Source organism: Bufo bufo, chromosome 4, assembly GCF_905171765.1.
Source record: "Bufo bufo chromosome 4, aBufBuf1.1, whole genome shotgun sequence".
NCBI classification, from domain to species: Eukaryota; Metazoa; Chordata; class Amphibia; order Anura; family Bufonidae; genus Bufo; species Bufo bufo.
This window is the reverse complement of record NC_053392.1, coordinates 514,603,797-514,621,621: the sequence shown is the minus strand read 5'-3', so window position 1 is coordinate 514,621,621 and position 17,825 is coordinate 514,603,797.

Below are 17,825 nucleotides of genomic sequence, written 5' to 3'. Positions count from 1 at the left end.
ACATTACATTACATGACATTTTATAAAACTGACATATACCAACTTCCCATAATTAAGGAGGGACGACAGCACACCAAGTGACCTTTGGTAGTGACGGGTATTACAGTTCCCGTACACTACAGTTGTGCAGGGAAGGATGGCACGCCTGGAAAAGTAGTGGCGGCTGGGCATGACGTACTGTGGGACAGCCACTTCCATAAGGCTTTTAAAACTCTTTTTTTCCACCAGACGGAATGACAACATTTCAAAGGCCAGTAATTTTGAAATGCTGGCATTCAGGGCCAGGGATCGCGGGTGGGTAGGGGGGTACTTCCTCTTCCGCTCCAGTGTTTGGGAGATGGAGAGCTGAACGCTTCCATGGGACATTGTGGAGATGCTTGGTGACCCAGATGGTGGTGTTGCTGGCAGATCCTCTGTTTGCGGGGTGGCAGGTGGCACTGTCACTCCAGAGGTAGATGAAGAGGCCGAGACTGCAGCAGAAGAAAAAGCAGGAGGAGCCAGAGACCTTTCTTGGTTTCTGGGGTGTCTACTTGACTGAAGCTCGTGCTTTGCACTTAGATGCCTGGTCATGCAGGTTGTGCTCAGGTTAAGAACATTTATGCCTTGCTTCAGGCTCTAATTGCACAGCATGCAAACCACTCGTGTCTTGTCGTCAGCACATTGTCTGAAGAACTGCCATACCAGGGAACTCCTTGGAGCTGGCTTTGGTGTGCTCGGTCCCTTGCTGCGGTGAGCAGTAGCAGGCGTACTGTCTAGGGGACGGCCGCTCCGCTTTTGCACCCTGCTCCCTCTTCTGCTGTGCTGGTGGCTCGGTGCGACTACTGTCTCTTCCTCCGAACTACATAGGTCACTCGCATGACCTTGATTCCATGTGGGGTCGAGGACCTCATCATCCTCCACATCATCTTCCACCCAGTCTTCACCCCTGGCCTCATTGTCGGTCTGCACACTTTCGAAAGCCCCAGCAGTTGGCACCTGTCTTTCGTCATCATCCGAGACATGCTGCGATGGTCCTCCCATGTACTCATCTTGAAACATAAGTGGTTGGGCATCGGTGCACTCAATATCTTCCACCTCTGGGGCAGGGCTAGGTGGATGGCCCTGGGAAACCCTGCTAGCAAAGTCATCAAAAAGCAGAAGAGACTGCTGCATGACTTGGGGCTCAGACTGCTTGGGTGATTTGCAAGGGGGTGAGGTGAAAGACTGATGGACATCGGCAGCAGGTGCCAACTCTGATCTATCAGCAAAAGACTGGGTGGGTACTATCGCCTGTACTTGTTCTGGCCTCTTCATTTGTAGAGTTGCATTAGGCCCGACCAAATACCGCTGAAGGGTCTGTCGCCTACTTGCCCCTGATGAAGGTGTTTCACTTGTGCATGTAGCTGGCACAGATCGACCATGTCCTCTCCCTGCAACAGGAGCTCCACCAACACCAGCAGCACATTGACCAGGGCCACATCCCTTATTTGACGCTCTCCTCATTCTTTGCGTTCACCCACCAAACTAACAGATGGTTTATGTCAGGCGACAATGTAACCGCCAATGGTCAACAGTTAAGTTCACTGACAGGCTGTGCTGGTGTCATAAAGAGAAAAGTGTGAAAGGCGAATTTAATACAATTAAATAGCAGTATTGACTGGTTTTATTGGATGTCAGAAATGCAGCGCAGGCCGCAAATGTACTATCTAGCACAAAAAGTGTGCTTTTTTCAACCAACAATGTGACATCAGTATTTAACGGTTTTAGTGGACTGTCAGAAATGCAGCACAGGTCGCAAATGTACTATCTAGCACAAAAAGTGTGTATTTTTCAAACAACAATATAACTGCAGTATTTAACGGTTTTAGTGGACTGTCAGAAATGCAGTGCAGGCCGCAAATATACTATCAAGCAGAAAAAGTGAGTTTTTAAACCAACAATGTAACAGCAGTATTTAACGGTTTAAGTGGACTTCAGAAATGCAGCGCTGGCCGCAAATGTACTATCTTGCACAAAAAATTAGCTTTTTTCAACCAACAATGTGACAGCAGTATTTAACAGTTTTATTTTATTTTTTCCAATTTTTTTTTATTGTCATGACAAAAGACAGAATCATAACACATCCATATTAGAGGCATTGACCTCAATATGGCAAAAGTCTGTTACATTCACATTTTGCAAAGGATTCCTTCCAGTCAAAATCAACCAAACAGTTTTTTATTTTATTCCTCATCCTACCCTGTCCCCCCCCCACTCCCTCCCCACTCTTATCCTCCCTGAACATCTCGGCCACTAAAATATCGGTTCTAACCCTATCTCTGGAAATAACACAGTCTAATCCATTTCCCTTGTAAAACCCTATGGTCAAACTTTCAGGTCTCCAACTGGTCCTTCAAATCTTCTTGTAGGTACCACGCTGTGAGCTTGAAAGGATCCATCAGTGTGGAGTATTCTGATTTGGGAACATAATGTAACATAAATCTCTTCCATGTCTTATACAGCTTTTTCCCCAATATTTCTTTCCTGGTGATAGCATCCCGCCATTCTAAATTAAATAAATGGTTGATTCGACTCAGCAACATTTCAGCACTGGGGATGTCTGCCGACAACCACAGTGACAATATGCATCTTTTTGCTTCCAGCAATATTTTATGATCAAGCACAGACAGTCCCTTCTTCTCTCTGCCCCCTTCGATTTCCGTTGACTCTTTTTCTTCTACCTGAAATATGACTAACAATGGCGATAATTCAGACCGGCTATTACCAAGCCGTTTCATTATTGAAACCACTTGCGACCAAAATCTACCCAATCTGGAACATGTCCAAAGACCATGATACAAGTCAGTCCCTGGAGTATCACATTTTGGACAAGTGGTAATTCTATCGGGTCTAGCTTGTGAAGGCGGTAGGTCAAACCCATATATTGCCCGGTGAAGTATCTTGAACTGGGTTTCCCTCATCTTCTCATTAGGGACTGCTTTATACAGTGCCTGAATACCTGACTGAGCAATTGTCTCTAGGTCCGTCACCCCCAATTGAATTTCCCATTTCTTGAATAAATTCACCACTAAAGAATCTTCCCAGGTAACTCTAAGTGTGTTATAGATCTCTGAGATAGACATCTTACTCTTATGCCCCAGAAATGAGTCGAACTTGTTCTGCTGCCCTTCACTAGATAGGTCTCCCACTAGGCTCTTTACATAGCTTTGAACCTGTAAGTAAGGAAATAGAGTTGGTTTCTGTAAATTCCATTTCTCCTCTAATTCCCCTAGCGATGCCCATCTGGCCTCCCTCTCGTGCATCAAATCTCCTATCGTAGACACCCCCCTGGTCGACCAAACTTGAAAGGATTTTTCACTATATCCAGGAGGGAAATTGGGATTACCCTGTAATGGGTGATATTTGGAAACCTGATATGGTAGGCCAAAAAAGTTTGCTCACATTTTTCCAAGCAATGATTGTGTCTCTGAGTATTAGGGACCTTTTAGCTATAAGCGGGAGTTTTGACACCTTAACATGCAGGAGGGCCATCAGGTTCCACGGTGACGCCAGCTGGCTCTCGACACGCAGGTTAGAGTAGAATGACGTCCTATTTGCCCAATCTAATATATGTCTGCTAAGGCACGCTAAATTGTAACCCCTTAGATCTGGGAAATTAAGTCCTCCCTGTTCCTTCTTAAGTTTCAACTTTTTTAATGCAATTTTCGCCTTCTTCCCTCCCCACAGAAAATGTATAAACTTTTTTTCCAGGTCTCCAATATCAGCGTGTCGTAGAAGCACAGGTATTGTTTGGAGGGGGTGCATCAGCTTTGCCGCCCCCATCATTTTGATCAGCTGACAACGACCCATCAGGGAAAGGTGTAGATTTTTCCATCTGTCAAGGTCTCTTTTAATTTTTGTAAACAACGGTGGATAATTCAGCCTATATATGGAATGTGGTGTTTTCCCTATTTTGATCCCTAAGTATGTAAGTTGCGTCGACGGTTTAGTAATACCAAATCTCATAGAGCTGATATTGATCCCATCATCACCCTGCGCCAGAGGAAGCAATTCACATTTGGTTCTGTTCACTGAGTATCCAGAATATTTTCCAAACTCACTCAGCAGCTCCATCACCCTCCCAGGTGTTGTTTCGGACGGGCCAGAAATAAAATCATATCATCTGCGAACAAAGCCGCTTTTGCCTGACACCCCCCCACCTTGATACCCTCAAAGACATCGGATTCACATAACTCTCTGGCCAATGGTTCCAAAGCTAAATTAAATAAAAGGGGGTTAGGGGGCATCCCTGGCGGGTACCTTTCTGAAGATGGAAGGGTTTAGAAAGGAAACCCTGGGTATAGACCCTTGCCTTCGGGCTATGGTACATCTGGGATAAATATGTCCTAAAGGATCCCGCGAAGCCCATCTTATCCAGTACTGCTCCCAACCAAGCCCACCATACATTATCAAATGCCTTTTCCGCATCCAGGGTGAGCATGGCTGGGAACTCTCCTCTAACTGCGAGATGCTTTACCCGGTCAAGAACAGTCCTTATATTTGTCACTGCGGATCTGCCTTTTACGAATCCCACCTGTTCTTGTCCTATTAACTTGGGCAGAAACGTGGCCAAGCGATCTGCTACAATCTTGGCCATCAATTTTGCATCAACATTTATTAAGGATATGGGCCTGTAGGAACCCGGTGTCAAGGGGTCTTTCCCTGGCTTGGGCAATAGTTTGATATATGACATGTTCTCATTGTCTAATGATGTTCGACCCTGGAATACCCCATTAAACAATTCCAGCAAAACAGGGGATATTTGGTTTATGAGAGCCTTAAAGAACTCCCCCGTGAATCCGTCAGGACCTGGGGCTTTGGAACTACCTAGGTGTTTAATGGCCTCCTGTAGTTCCTGTTTATAAATGTCAGCATTTAAAAAAAGAAGTTGGTCCTCAGTTAAGCAAGGTAATTTGACCCTATTTAAAATAGTGTCAGTCAGGTCGCATTGTGTCTCATCTTTATATAATGTTTCATAATAGGACCCCACTAAATTACTGATTACCGCTGGATCATGACTCAAATTACCTTCGGTATCTTTCAAACAAGCAATATATTGGGGGTTTCTCATCCCTTTGGCTAGGTTCGCTAATAACCTCCCAGATTTGTTACCGTATTTGTACAGTTTTGCTTCCATTTCTGACTGTTTTAAAGATTCCTTTTCTCTCACATAATTCTCAAAAGCCTGACGTTCAACCACCCACTTCTGTTCATTATTTTCAGACGGATTACTTAAAAAAATTGAGTAAGCTTCCCTCACCTTCTGGCTCGCTTTGTTAAAGGATTGTTGGGCCTTTTTCTTGATGTTACTCACGTATCCCATGATCCTTCCCCTCATTACTGCTTTCGAAGCATTCCAAAATAACTTTGGGTCCTCTAAATGAGCCTCATTATCCGATCTGAATTCCTCCCACCATATGATTAGTTTTTCTAAAAACTCCTCTCTTGCGCATAAATGAGATGGAAAGCGCCAAATATAATCTAACCCCCTAGGGTAAGTCTCAGACAATTCTAACGATATCGGGGCGTGGTCTGATATAACAATATCGCCAATCTCTGCCTCCTCCACCCTATGAGATAATGAGTGAGATAGGAGTAAATAATCAATCCTTGACCACGAAGATTGTGGATTTAAGAAAAAAGTATAGCTGCGGTCATCTGGATGGAGTTGGCGCCATGGATCTATCAAACCAGTTCCCCCCATTAGAGGTTGAAGCACATTGTCCTGTGGGCCATCAATGCCTACCCTGTCGCCCTCTCGTCTTCTGTCTTCCACCCCCCGGATCACTGAATTGAAATCACCCCCTACGATCTTGTGCTGACATGTGTCACTTAGTACTGTGGATTCCAATTCTCTAAAGAACGGACCATTACTTGTATTTGGGCCATATACATTGTAAATACTGTACTGCGTGTCTTGAACCTGAATAGTCACCTGCGCCCATCTGCCCCTTGTATCAGAATTATGTCCTATTACGGTACAATTAAACTGCTTATTGATCAGGGTCAAAACCCCCGCTTTCCTATTACACGCTGCAGAGCCTAATACGTTCCCTACCCACAACCTTTTCATCCTGTCAAAATCATTCTCCTCCAGGTGGGTTTCCTGGAGAAGAACAATGTCAGGTTTGAGTTTCCTTAAATGTCTAAGGATCATCCATCTTTTGTGCGGCGACCTCAGCCCCTTTATATTCCACGAGATAATCTTCATCCTTAGCCTTACCTAATCTATTCCCAAGTAGCCAAAAATAAATTCAGAGAGGACAAAACGTGTAAATTAACAAACTTCAAATCTCCGATAAAAGAACACCCTCCCTAACTCACCAATTCCCCTTCCCTGCAGTTAGAGCAGCCACTAACTGAAATTATTCTATTGAAACTTCCTTTTTTCTGGGTTGCGGCACCCGCCCTCCTTCCTAACACATAGAACTGCTGACCCAAAGCCTCCCATATCAAGGGGCAATGTGAAACATATTCATGAACCAATAACGCCCATATCACATAACTCCCACCACTAACAATTAACAAAAACATCCCTTCCATATCTTTGGTGCTGAAAGGTGACCCCTCACTTTAACTGGGGTTGCTCTCACTACGTGAGATTCCACAGAATTATTAACAGGAAGTACGTGCCTCAACATGGCACATGCTATAAGATAAACAGTCACCTCCTTGGGTACGAATGTTCATCTCTCCTGGAAGTATGCTTACTGACTGCCCCGGTTCGTCGCTCTCTATCACAACGTTCCTGTCCTGAATCTTGAGAGTCCATCTTTCGCCGTTCTCCATCAGATCTTTCTTGGCGCGTTGATTCCGATCTCCTTCTACGCTCTGCTTCCCTCTCCTTCCGGCGGTTCTGTAAGGTGTCCATCATTTCTTCCGCCGCTGATTGTTCATGGAATATAATAGAAGAGCCATCTGCATGTGTAACACGCAATTTTGCCTGGTACATTAGTTGAAACTTGATTTGTCTCTTGTACAACATAGAGCAGACTTGACTGAACTCCCTCCTTTTCTTCGCCACAGCTGCTGAATAATCAGCAAACAGTAGGATATTATGGCCTTGCAGCTTGAGGGGACCTTTCCTGATTCCGAAGGCCCTGAGTATGGCATCTTTATAACAGTAATCAAAGTACTTCATAATTACTTGGTGTGGCTTAAGAGGAGCACTGCGTGACCCACCAGGTCTCTTCACTTGCGAGTCCTCTAAGAGGCCAATTCTGTGTGCTCGTTCCACCTTATGACGCCCCTCTAGGCCCAAAGCTCGTGGCAGATCTAGTTCGCAGAGTTCCTTTAACTCCTGAGGCTTTACTGACTCTGGTAAGCCGATTAGGTGCAGATTGTTCCGTCTCGACCTATTTTCAAGGTCTTCCACCCTGTCCAGTAAAACCATATTTTGTTTGGACAGTTAACTCAGGGTGTGTGCAAAATTGGCATTCTCACTCTCAATAGAATGAGTTCTCTGCTCCAGCTCTTCTAACTTAGCGTCATGCTGATGGATGGTTTCATGGAGCTGTTGCAGGTGTGCTGACAGGGTCTTCGTCAGTGTATCCCTGATGTCAGGAGCTAGATAGGTGGCCACTTCAATAGCCAGCGATTTATAATCAATGCCCTGCGTTATCACAGTATCTTGCTCAGAGAGTCTCCAGCGCTGCCGCTGCCGGACATGGTGGATTTCAAGCTGCCGCTCCTCAGGAGGTAACGCTCCATGTACAGAGCTCTGTGGCCGGTTGGAGACCTTGGGTGTCGCTCTGTTTGCCTTCCCTCACCGGTAATTCAGGCGGGGATTCACTTTGCAGGCGAGCGGGTGCCGGAGCTCTTTCACTCCGCTGCTCACATCCCAGCGCCGGAACCGGAAGTCGTATTTAACAGTTTTATTGGACTGTCAGAAATGCAGCGCAGGCCGCAAAGGTAGTTTATGGAAAAAAATATATGATTTTTTCACCCACAGTGAAGCAGATGGATTTACAGCAGTATTTAAAGCGAACCTGTCACCATGATTTTGCGCATAGAGCTGGGAACATGGGCTGCTAGATGGCCACTAGCACATCTGCAGTACCCAGGTCCCATAGCTCTCTGCGCTTTTATTGTGTTAAAAAACAGTTTTGAGTGATATGCAAATGACCTGATATGAGTCCTGTAACCGGAGATGAGTCAAGCGTCAAGGAGCCCAGCACCGCCCCGCGTCCTCCGATTCTCCTCCTTGCCGGCTGACGTCACAGAGCTGGAGCGCCGAAATCTCGCGATGCGCGAGCTAGCGCATGCGTAGTTCGTTCCCTGTGCTGATGCCAGCACAGGGAATGAACATGATGCCGACACTGCGCATGCGCTAGCTCGCGCATCGCGAGATTTTGGCGCTCCAGCTCTGTGACGTCAGCCGGCAAGGAGGAGAATCGGAGGACGCGGGGCGGTGCTGGGCTCCTTGACGCTTGACTCATCTCCGGCTACAGGACTCATATCAGGTAATCTGCATATCACTCAAAACTGTTTTTTAACACAATAAAAGCGCGGAGAGCTATGGGACCTGGGTACTGCAGATGTGCTAGTGGCCATCTAGCAGCCCATGTCCCCAGCTCTATGCGCAAAATCATGGTGACAGGTTCGCTTTAATAGTTTTATTGCACTGTCAGAAATGCAGCGCAGGCCGCAAAGGTACTTTATGGAAAAAAATATATGATTTTTTCACCCACAGTGAAACAGATGGATTTACTGATTTTATTTCACTATCAGATTTGCAGTGCAGGCCGCAAAGGTGCTTTCTGGCCAAAAAAAAAAAGATTTTTTCACCCACAGTGAAACAGATGGATATAACTGACTTTCACTATCACAAATGCAGTGCAGGCCGAAAAGGTACTTTATGGCCCAAAAAAAGTGTGTTTTTTTTTACCCATAATGTCCCAGTTGTTTTTGCTGATTATATTTCACTATTTGATTTGCAGTGCAGGCCGCAAAGGTACTTTTTGGAAAAAAAATATGATTTTTTCACCCACAGTGAAACAGATGGATTTAACAGATTTTCTTTCACTATCACAAATGCAGTGCAGGGCACAAATATACTTTTTAGCAAAAAAAAATTTATTTTATCCCCCCAGAATCTAACAGACGGATTTACTGAATTGATTACATTCACATATGCAGCACAGGGGTACTTTACAGAAAGAAATTTGAATATGTCACCCCCCGGGTCCCTGAACTCAGACGGATTACCTATATTATTTTCCCTTCCTCTGGCACATATGCAGTGCAGGTGCACTTAAAAAATGGGAATATGTTGCCCACTGAACTAAAAGAACAGGATTAAATTATTGTCCCTGGCACATATGCAGTGCTCAGGCACTTGCACAAAATGCCTGCGGACGCCCACCTAACTAACAGACGGATAAAACTTATTTTTCTGTGTCACTGGGCTCAGGGCAGGGTACAAAAATGTTTCATTGCACCCACACAAAAAAAACGCTTTACAGTTCGGGTTCGCTCAACCCTACTCACGACAGTGTGGACTACCTCACATTTCTAAAAATGAATGAGGCATGGATCTCGGAGGAATTCAACACCTGTGAGGACCACGTTTAATTGAATTTTACCTATTACCATTGGTTTTTTATTCAAGCGGGGGGGATTTCATTAGCCATGTTTTTAATCCAATCTTATATTTTAAGTTCTTTTAAACATATGTATTTGACATGTATTTGTACTGGCCTGCAGTAAAATTGATATCCAATGACCGTCTAATATACCTCCAACCACATAATCACTTGATGTTTTCTGTCCGGTGAATGCCTAATGTTTGGGGCCTGTACTCCACTGACCTGCAGTAAAATTGATATACAATGACCGTCTAATATACCTCCAGCCACATAATGACTTGATCTTTTCTGTGCGGTGAATGCAAAATTTTTGAGGCCTGTAATCTAACTGGCCAACAGTAAAATTGTTATACGGTGACCGCCTAATGTACTTTCAGCCACATAATGACATGATCTTTTCTGTACAGTGAATGCATAATTTTTTGAACCTGTAATGTAACTAGCCAACAGTAAAATTGTTATACAGTGACCGCCTAATGTAGCTCCAGCCACATAATCACTTGTTATTTTCTGTACGGTGAAACTAATAATTTTTGGGGCCTGTACTCCACTGGCCTGCAGTAAAATTGTTATTCAATTACCGTCTAATATACCTCCAGCCACATAATCACTTGATGTCTTCTGTCCAGTGAATGCCTAATGTTTGGGGGCTGTACTCCCGTGGCCTAAAATAAAAATTTTCTAGGCTCCAGCAGGGCACATTTTTGAGAGTTTCCTTTTAAGATGCATAAAAATGGCCCCTTATTAAAATACATATTTTTTGTGGGAATTTTTGCCATGTCACTGTCCATGTTGTGGGACGATTTGTGCACTTCTAGTAAGTATTTGATAGCTGCAAATATGACCTGAAGGTTTTTCAGGTTCGCCTTCCATTAAAGTAAATGGGGTCCACCGCGAACTTGCGGTTCGCAAACATTTGATCACGTTCACGTTCGCAAATCGTCCCGGCCGATGTTCGTCCATCACTGAAACCTAGATGTTAAAATTCTAGCGAAGGTACTGGCATTCCGATTGAGTGAGTTGATCCTCTCTGTAGTGGGGGTGGACTAGTCGGGCTTTATGCCGGGGAAAATTACTGACATAAACCTGAGATGTTTGTATGCTAATGTCCAGGTTCAACATGACAATAGGGGTATGAGGGTCCTAGCGTCATTAGATGATGAAAAAGCGTTTGACTCAGTGGATTTAATGTGAGCTGCACTCAGACGTACAGTACAGACCAAAAGTTTGGACACACCTTCTCATTCAAAGAGTTTTCTTTATTTTCATGACTATGAAGGCATCACAACTATGAATTAACACATGTGGAATTATATACATAACAAACAAGTGTGAAACAACTGAAAATATGTCATATTCTAGGTTCTTCAAAGTAGCCACCTTTTGCTTTGATTACTGCTTTGCACACTCTTGGCATTTTCTTGATGAGCTTCAACAGCACCTCAGGTGTCATTTCATCACAGACAAGTCAGCATAAGGGAGCATTCACACGACCGTGTTGGTTTTGCGGTCCGCAAATCACGGATCCGTGAGTTCCGTATGTTTTCAGTTATCTTTCCGTTCCGTAAGTCTGTATAATACGGACGTGGTGCTTCCGTGTGTCATCCGTTTTTCACGGTCCGCAAAAAACTGAAATGGGGTTTCCTAGAATGTTTCCAGTCCAGGGGTCTGCAAAAAACGGATGACATACGGATGCATTACCGTGTGCTATCCGTTTTTTACGGACCCAATGACTTTCTATGGGGCCACGGACCGCAATTTGCGGCCAAGTATAGGACATGTTCTAAAATAAAAGGAACGGACACACGGAACGGACAGCACACGGATGACAATGAAAGGTGCAGCACGCCAGACCTGCAGGGTATAGCGACAGTGAGGTCACGGTATGGGCAATCGAGGGTTACTCACTTTTCTGAGGAGAACCCTGGGCAGGCATGCGGCAGTGAATGGAGAGGCAGACACTAGTTCCTCTGGGGCACACTCTGTAGATAGGGACCAGGCCTGATGGTATGTGAGGTGCCCTGGGTGTTGTAGGTGTTTTGAGTGCCCTAGGTAAGGTCCCTTTAAGATTCGTGATGCCAGTGCCTGTAACTGTGGCACACTGATTTATAGGAGTAGTAAATGAGTACACAGTTGGTGAACTAAACGTTGCTTTACTTGGTGGAAAAACAGTCCAACTTTGTACAGACAGTTACAGTTGATAAAGATGATGCAGTCCCTTGAACAATACTCCACAAGCAGGTTTACTTTCAATAATGGCAGGTATTAATCATGCAAGATACTTGGAGGGCAAACAGTTAATGCTTTGCAGTGCAATGCTGCTCTATCCCCTTCAGCTATTCTAGCTGGCTGGATCCCAAGGCCCGGATGACTAATTGCTGGCTTAAATCCTTGGTATATAAATCCTTCCTCCAGTATAGACCCTTGCTCTTTACTTTATAGTACTTCTGCCCATCAGGTTACTTATCTGAACTTGTATTATCCTTGCTTGGTAGGGAAGCTGCAGGTTTCTCCCAGGAGGTACATTCCTACTACTGGGGTAATCTTCTGAGCTAACTGAGGCTCACTTGATCTACAGGCAGGCTAGAGTTCTTCACTAGCCTCCTGGTCGTAGCTAGCAGCCAGGGCTATCAAGCTGCATGTCAGGAGGAGGCCCTCAGCATATCTCTGGCTGGTGCCTTCTCACTTCTGTCTCCACAGACTCCTGACTATGATCTGACCCCTCCCTGTCTGGGCCTGGACATTTATATTAGGGGCTCCCTATCTTCCTCTAGTGTCTACAGGGCAGTCTTTGCCACAGGGCAAAAGGGGCAGCTGCCCCGGGCCCAGTTGCTCCTGGGGGCCCAAGGGAGCTCTGTTTCCCGACTCCCATTCATTAGTGACTGCGTCGCTAGGTTAAAACATTCGGGGCCTGGGCCCCTGATGTTTTGTCCCAGGCCCCGAATGACCTGCCTGCCTGCTAGATACAACTGTATTGCCGTACACAGAACGGCAATACAATTGAATCTAATACACTGGGTGTAGAGGTGAAGGACCTGTGGTGACATCACAGGTCATGTGATCAGCAAAACAGGCTGTGATAGGATGACCTGGATGATGTCACCATCATGTGACCAGTGCAGGATTGGACTGGAGTGAAGAGGAGGAGGAGCCTAATGCTGATGTCTGTATATGAGGACTGAAGAGGCAGAGCAATGCTGGGAGTTGTAGTTATTTAACTAGGATGTATGTTAGGGCTGAAGGGAGGGATGTTATTGACATGGAACTGTGTGCTTGAGGTGGCTAGGGGAGGGAGTGATGTTATTTACATGGGACTGTATGTTGAAAGTGGATGGTGGGGGGGAATGATGTTTATGTACATGGGACTTAATGTTTAGGCTACGTTCACACTTGGGTTTGGGGATCCGCTTGTGAGATCCGTTTCAAGGCTCTCACAAGCAGCCCCAAATGCATCAGTTTAATCCCAATGCATTCTGAATGGATGCGGATCCATTCAGAATGCATTCGTTTGGCTCCGTACAGCCTCCCGTTCCGTTTTGGAGGCGGACCCCAAAATGCTTCAAGCAGCGTTCTTGTGTCCGCATGGCCTTGCAGAGCCAAACGGATCCATCCTGACTTACAATGTAAGTAAATGGGGACGGATCCCTTTGCATTGACACAAAATGGTGCAATTGTAAACGGATCTGTCCCCCATTGACTTTCAATGTAAGTCAGGACGGATCCGTATTGGGACTTCGAAATTAAAATCTAATACAAACGAATCGGTCCTGAACGGATGTATTCGTTTGTATTATCGGTGCGGATCCGTCCTGTACAAGTACAGGACAGATCCGCACGAACGCAAGTGTGAAAGTAGCCTTAGGGGGTGATTTTTACATGGGATTGTGCGTTGGAGGCGGCTGGGGAGGAGGTGATGTTATTTACATGGGACTGTATGGTGGAGGGAGGATTATAACTTCAGGGGGCACTGCAGATCCAGGGGACATTATAGGCGGTCTTATTACTACTGGGGGCTCTATAGAAGGGTCTTATAGATCCGCCTTTTTTCTACTAAGCGCACTATGGGGGCCTTATTACTACTGAGGGTTCTGGAGGGAGCTTTATTACCACTGGGGGAACAATAGGGGGCCTTATTTCTACTGGGGACTCTGTGAGGGTATTATTAATATGGGAAGGCTCTTCTAATAATGGGGGCATTGTTGAGGAGCATTATCACGGTTGGGGCAGTGTTACTAATGAGGACATTCTAGAAGGGAATTACTATTGGTGGGACTATGAGGAGCACTATTACTATGGGGGGCAGTAATGTTTCTTCAGGATAGTATTTGGGGGTATTGGGGGGGGCAGGGGCGTAACTAAAGGCTCATGGGCTCCGGTGCAAGAGTTCAGCTTGGGCCCCCCTTCTCTCAGTGCTTTGTGTGTCTTCTTATGCGGCACAAGTGTCTTTGGGCCCCTTCATGCTCCTGGGCCCGGTAGCGACTGCTACCTCTGCACCCCTATAGCTACACCCCTGGGGCGGGGGGGGGGGCACAGCAAGCAGCAGGATAACACTGTGGGGACTCCAGTTGGGGGATAATGATAGAGTGTGAGGAAGCTAAGATGTCTGTGTGTCACACTCTGCAGAGACGAGGCGGCTGAGAGAAGTTGTCCAGACCGAGTGGAGAAGATGATGAGAGAGAAGATCTACAGAGAAGATGATGACAGAGAGGAGACGTCACCTGGAGGCCCTGGGCGTGACAGGTGTGTCCTGCTGTATAGCAAGTACAGCAAAGTGCGGGGGGGTGGGGGGGCGGGATCCAGGGGGCCCAAGTAAATTCCTTCCCAGGGTCCAATCAATATTAAAGACGGCCCTGAGTGTCTAGGATGCCTAACTACACCCTAATAGGCCTGCAATGCATAATACAGGGGAAACATTGTAAAAACACACAGAAAAATACATTAAATGCATAGACAAATATAATATTACTGTCCCTTGTGAGCAGGAGTAACACGTGAACCAATTGACCCTTGTGTAGTGCCCACGCCTACCTAGTGGGACACTACAAAGGCATTCCGCAATTTTTGCGGACCCATAGAAATAAATGGGTCCGTGCATTGTCCGCAAAAATTGCAGAATGGACGCGGAACTGACACAAAAGAAAAACATGGTCATGTGAATGCTCCCTAATGATGAGAATCTCCCATTACCAGCAATGAATAAAGATTACTACCGTTCACAGAAAATAAAGTGATCAGTACAGTACAAACATGTAAGTCTATCTATGAAATATCTATCTATCTGCCTATTTATCATCTATCTCTTATATATCTAATATATATATATATATATATATATATATATATATATAGTTCATCTGTCTGTCTATTTATCTATCTATCTCATATCTATCTATATATAATCTATCTCATATCTATCTATCTATCTATCTATCTATCTATCTATCTTCTATCTAATATCTATCATCACTCTATCCATCTTGTATCTATCTATCTATCTATCTATCTATCTATCTATCTATCTATCTCATATCTATCCATCTATCTTCTATCTATCTAATATCTATCTATCTATCTAATATCTATCTATCCCATATCTTTCTATCTATCTAATATCTATCTCCTATTATCTATCTAGCTATCTATTTCATATCTACCGTATTTTTCGCCCTACAAGACGCACCTAGGTTTTAGAGGGAAACAATAAGATTTTTTTCATGACACCTCAGATCAGACCCACAATCAGACCTCAGCTCAGACCCCAATGTGAATGACCCCCACTCTGACCTCATATAAGAGCCCCAGCCTCTCATCAGCCCCCCAGCCTCTCCCTCTTATCAGCACCCTCTGGTATCGGTATCGTGACATCCCTACCGGTAATGTGTCAGCTCCAGGCACCGACCCTGGACACAGTAGAAGTGCCGGAGGGGGGGGGGGGGGTAAGGTTACGTGAGGCTGGGGCGCCAGTGGCAGACTGGGCATGCACTGCGAGGATGAGGAAAAGCAGCACATGCGCATTTACTCTGCAGGCATGGACGAAGCTCCTTCATGTCGTGTGCAGCCATGGACGAACTGGCTGCACGGCAGAGCGGGGCTCAGGGGGCGTCATCAGATTGTAGAAAAAACAAGCAGATCTACTTAAAGACATATATTAGGAAAAGTACTTTTTTCTGCCTCCCACACAGTAGTAGAATATACAGGCAGCGTGGCCAACCCCTTTAAAATATGGGATCCTTGGATCAACTCTAAAACAGTAATACCTTGATTGAATAGGAATTCTTTTGTCTGGTCCCGTGGGGGAGTGAGTGTTTGTTTGGATGTGTGTCTGAATGGCTATGTTTGTGCACTGTAATATCGGGGTTCTGCTACCATTTTTCTCAAGGCGGCGCTTTATGCAAATATAACTCTGTACAGCAGGGGTGGCCAACCTTACAGACACAAAGAGCCAGAAAAAAAAAACGTATGATTGCCAGGAGCCACAAGCTATACATTTAGACAAATATGCGTGCACACGACAGTATTACTGCAATTGCGTTTTCAAACATTTAAAAGTGCATTTAAACCACCTTTTCTACCTGTAATGTAGACATCTTTAGTGAGACTTCTGGCAATCTTAGTTTTTCACAATGTGTTTCAAATCTGGCTTGTATTCAGTCGGCCTCATGATCAGATGACCGCCCCATGCACAGATGACCGCCCCATGCACAGATGACCCCCTCACCCCCATTCTGAGATCATGTGTGTGGGGGTGATTTGACATAGTGGAGAGCATGGGGTGTTAGATTTTAGGTGTCTTATGTGGGCACTGGGGGGGCTTATTTTTTGGGGCTGATGAGGATTTGGGGGTCTTATCTGAGCACCACCCCCAATACTTTAAACAAAAATTGTACCCCCTCACAGTAGTATTGCCCTTATTGTACAACCTTCACAGTAGTTTTCTACAGATGTGTGCCCCCTCACAGTAATTATGCCCACTTTGCCCTCTTCACAGTAATAATGCCCACTGTGCACCCTTCATTGTAGTAATGCCCTCTGGCTCTGTGCCCCCTCCATAGTAATAATGCCCTCTGTGCCCCCTCCATAGTAATAAAGTCCTCTGTGCCCCCTCCATAGTAATAAAGTCCTCTGTGCCCTCTCCATAGTAATAAAGTTATGGGGGGTCAGAATATGGTGATGAAAAGAAATAATTATTTTCTCCAAACTTTTTTTTCTTTTTGTATTAAAACTATACAAATCTGGTATCCAGAAAATAAAGGGCACAAGTCAGTTTTACCGCATAGGAAATGCCGTAAAAACAAAACCCCAAAAACCGTGACGGTATTGCATTTTTTTCAGTTCCCCAATTCCACACCATTTGGAATTATTTTCCAGCTTCTCATTACATTGCTATATAGTAAAAGGTTTCATTAGAAAGTACAACTTGTCCTATAAAAAACAAGCCCTCATACGGCTATATGAACGGTCCTGAAGCCAGATTTGTCACAGTAACTTTTCAAAAATCGCAAAAAAAGGTGCAATCTTGTTCCAGTGCCATAAACGATGGAGTAACATCTATAGACATGTGAAAAGATCTGCCAAATTTATTAGCAGGTGATGTTTGATCATCTTGGTGCACGATATGGCACAATATTAAACTGACTTCAAATTTCCCTTTATGACAACCCCCCACCTCCATGTTTCTGCTATTTGTCCATAAGAACAGCAGAGGGCAGTCTTGAGATTCTGAAGCAGTTAGATGCATTGGAACATTACAAAATTTAAAGAAACTAAAAAAAAAAACTAAAAAAAACACAATGTAAATGTTATTACTTTTGTACTACTACGGAGGGCAGGATTGCTCTATAAGGAGCAGTACTGTGATCAACACAAGATTGAATTAATATAAAGAATTATTGTGATATTGTTATCATTTTGTAGCTTTGCTTTAACACAACTATTACAACTTCCCTCACACCTTATTGCAGGGTTATATGCAGAGCTGAACTATGTTAGGCTGGGATTGCACCGCTACTTTGTTCAGCCTTGTATTGTATCAAAAGTTAATGGGGTCGCAACAGAAGATTTGGAGTCATACCTGTGGCAACCTGCCAGTCGCGTTGCGACCCTTTAATTTGCATTATGTTGTGAGGTTGCACTGCTGCACATTGAGCTTTGGAGCCCCAGTCTAAGGGCTCATGCACACAAACGTTTTTTGCGTTCCGTATGCAGACCATATTTCGATTC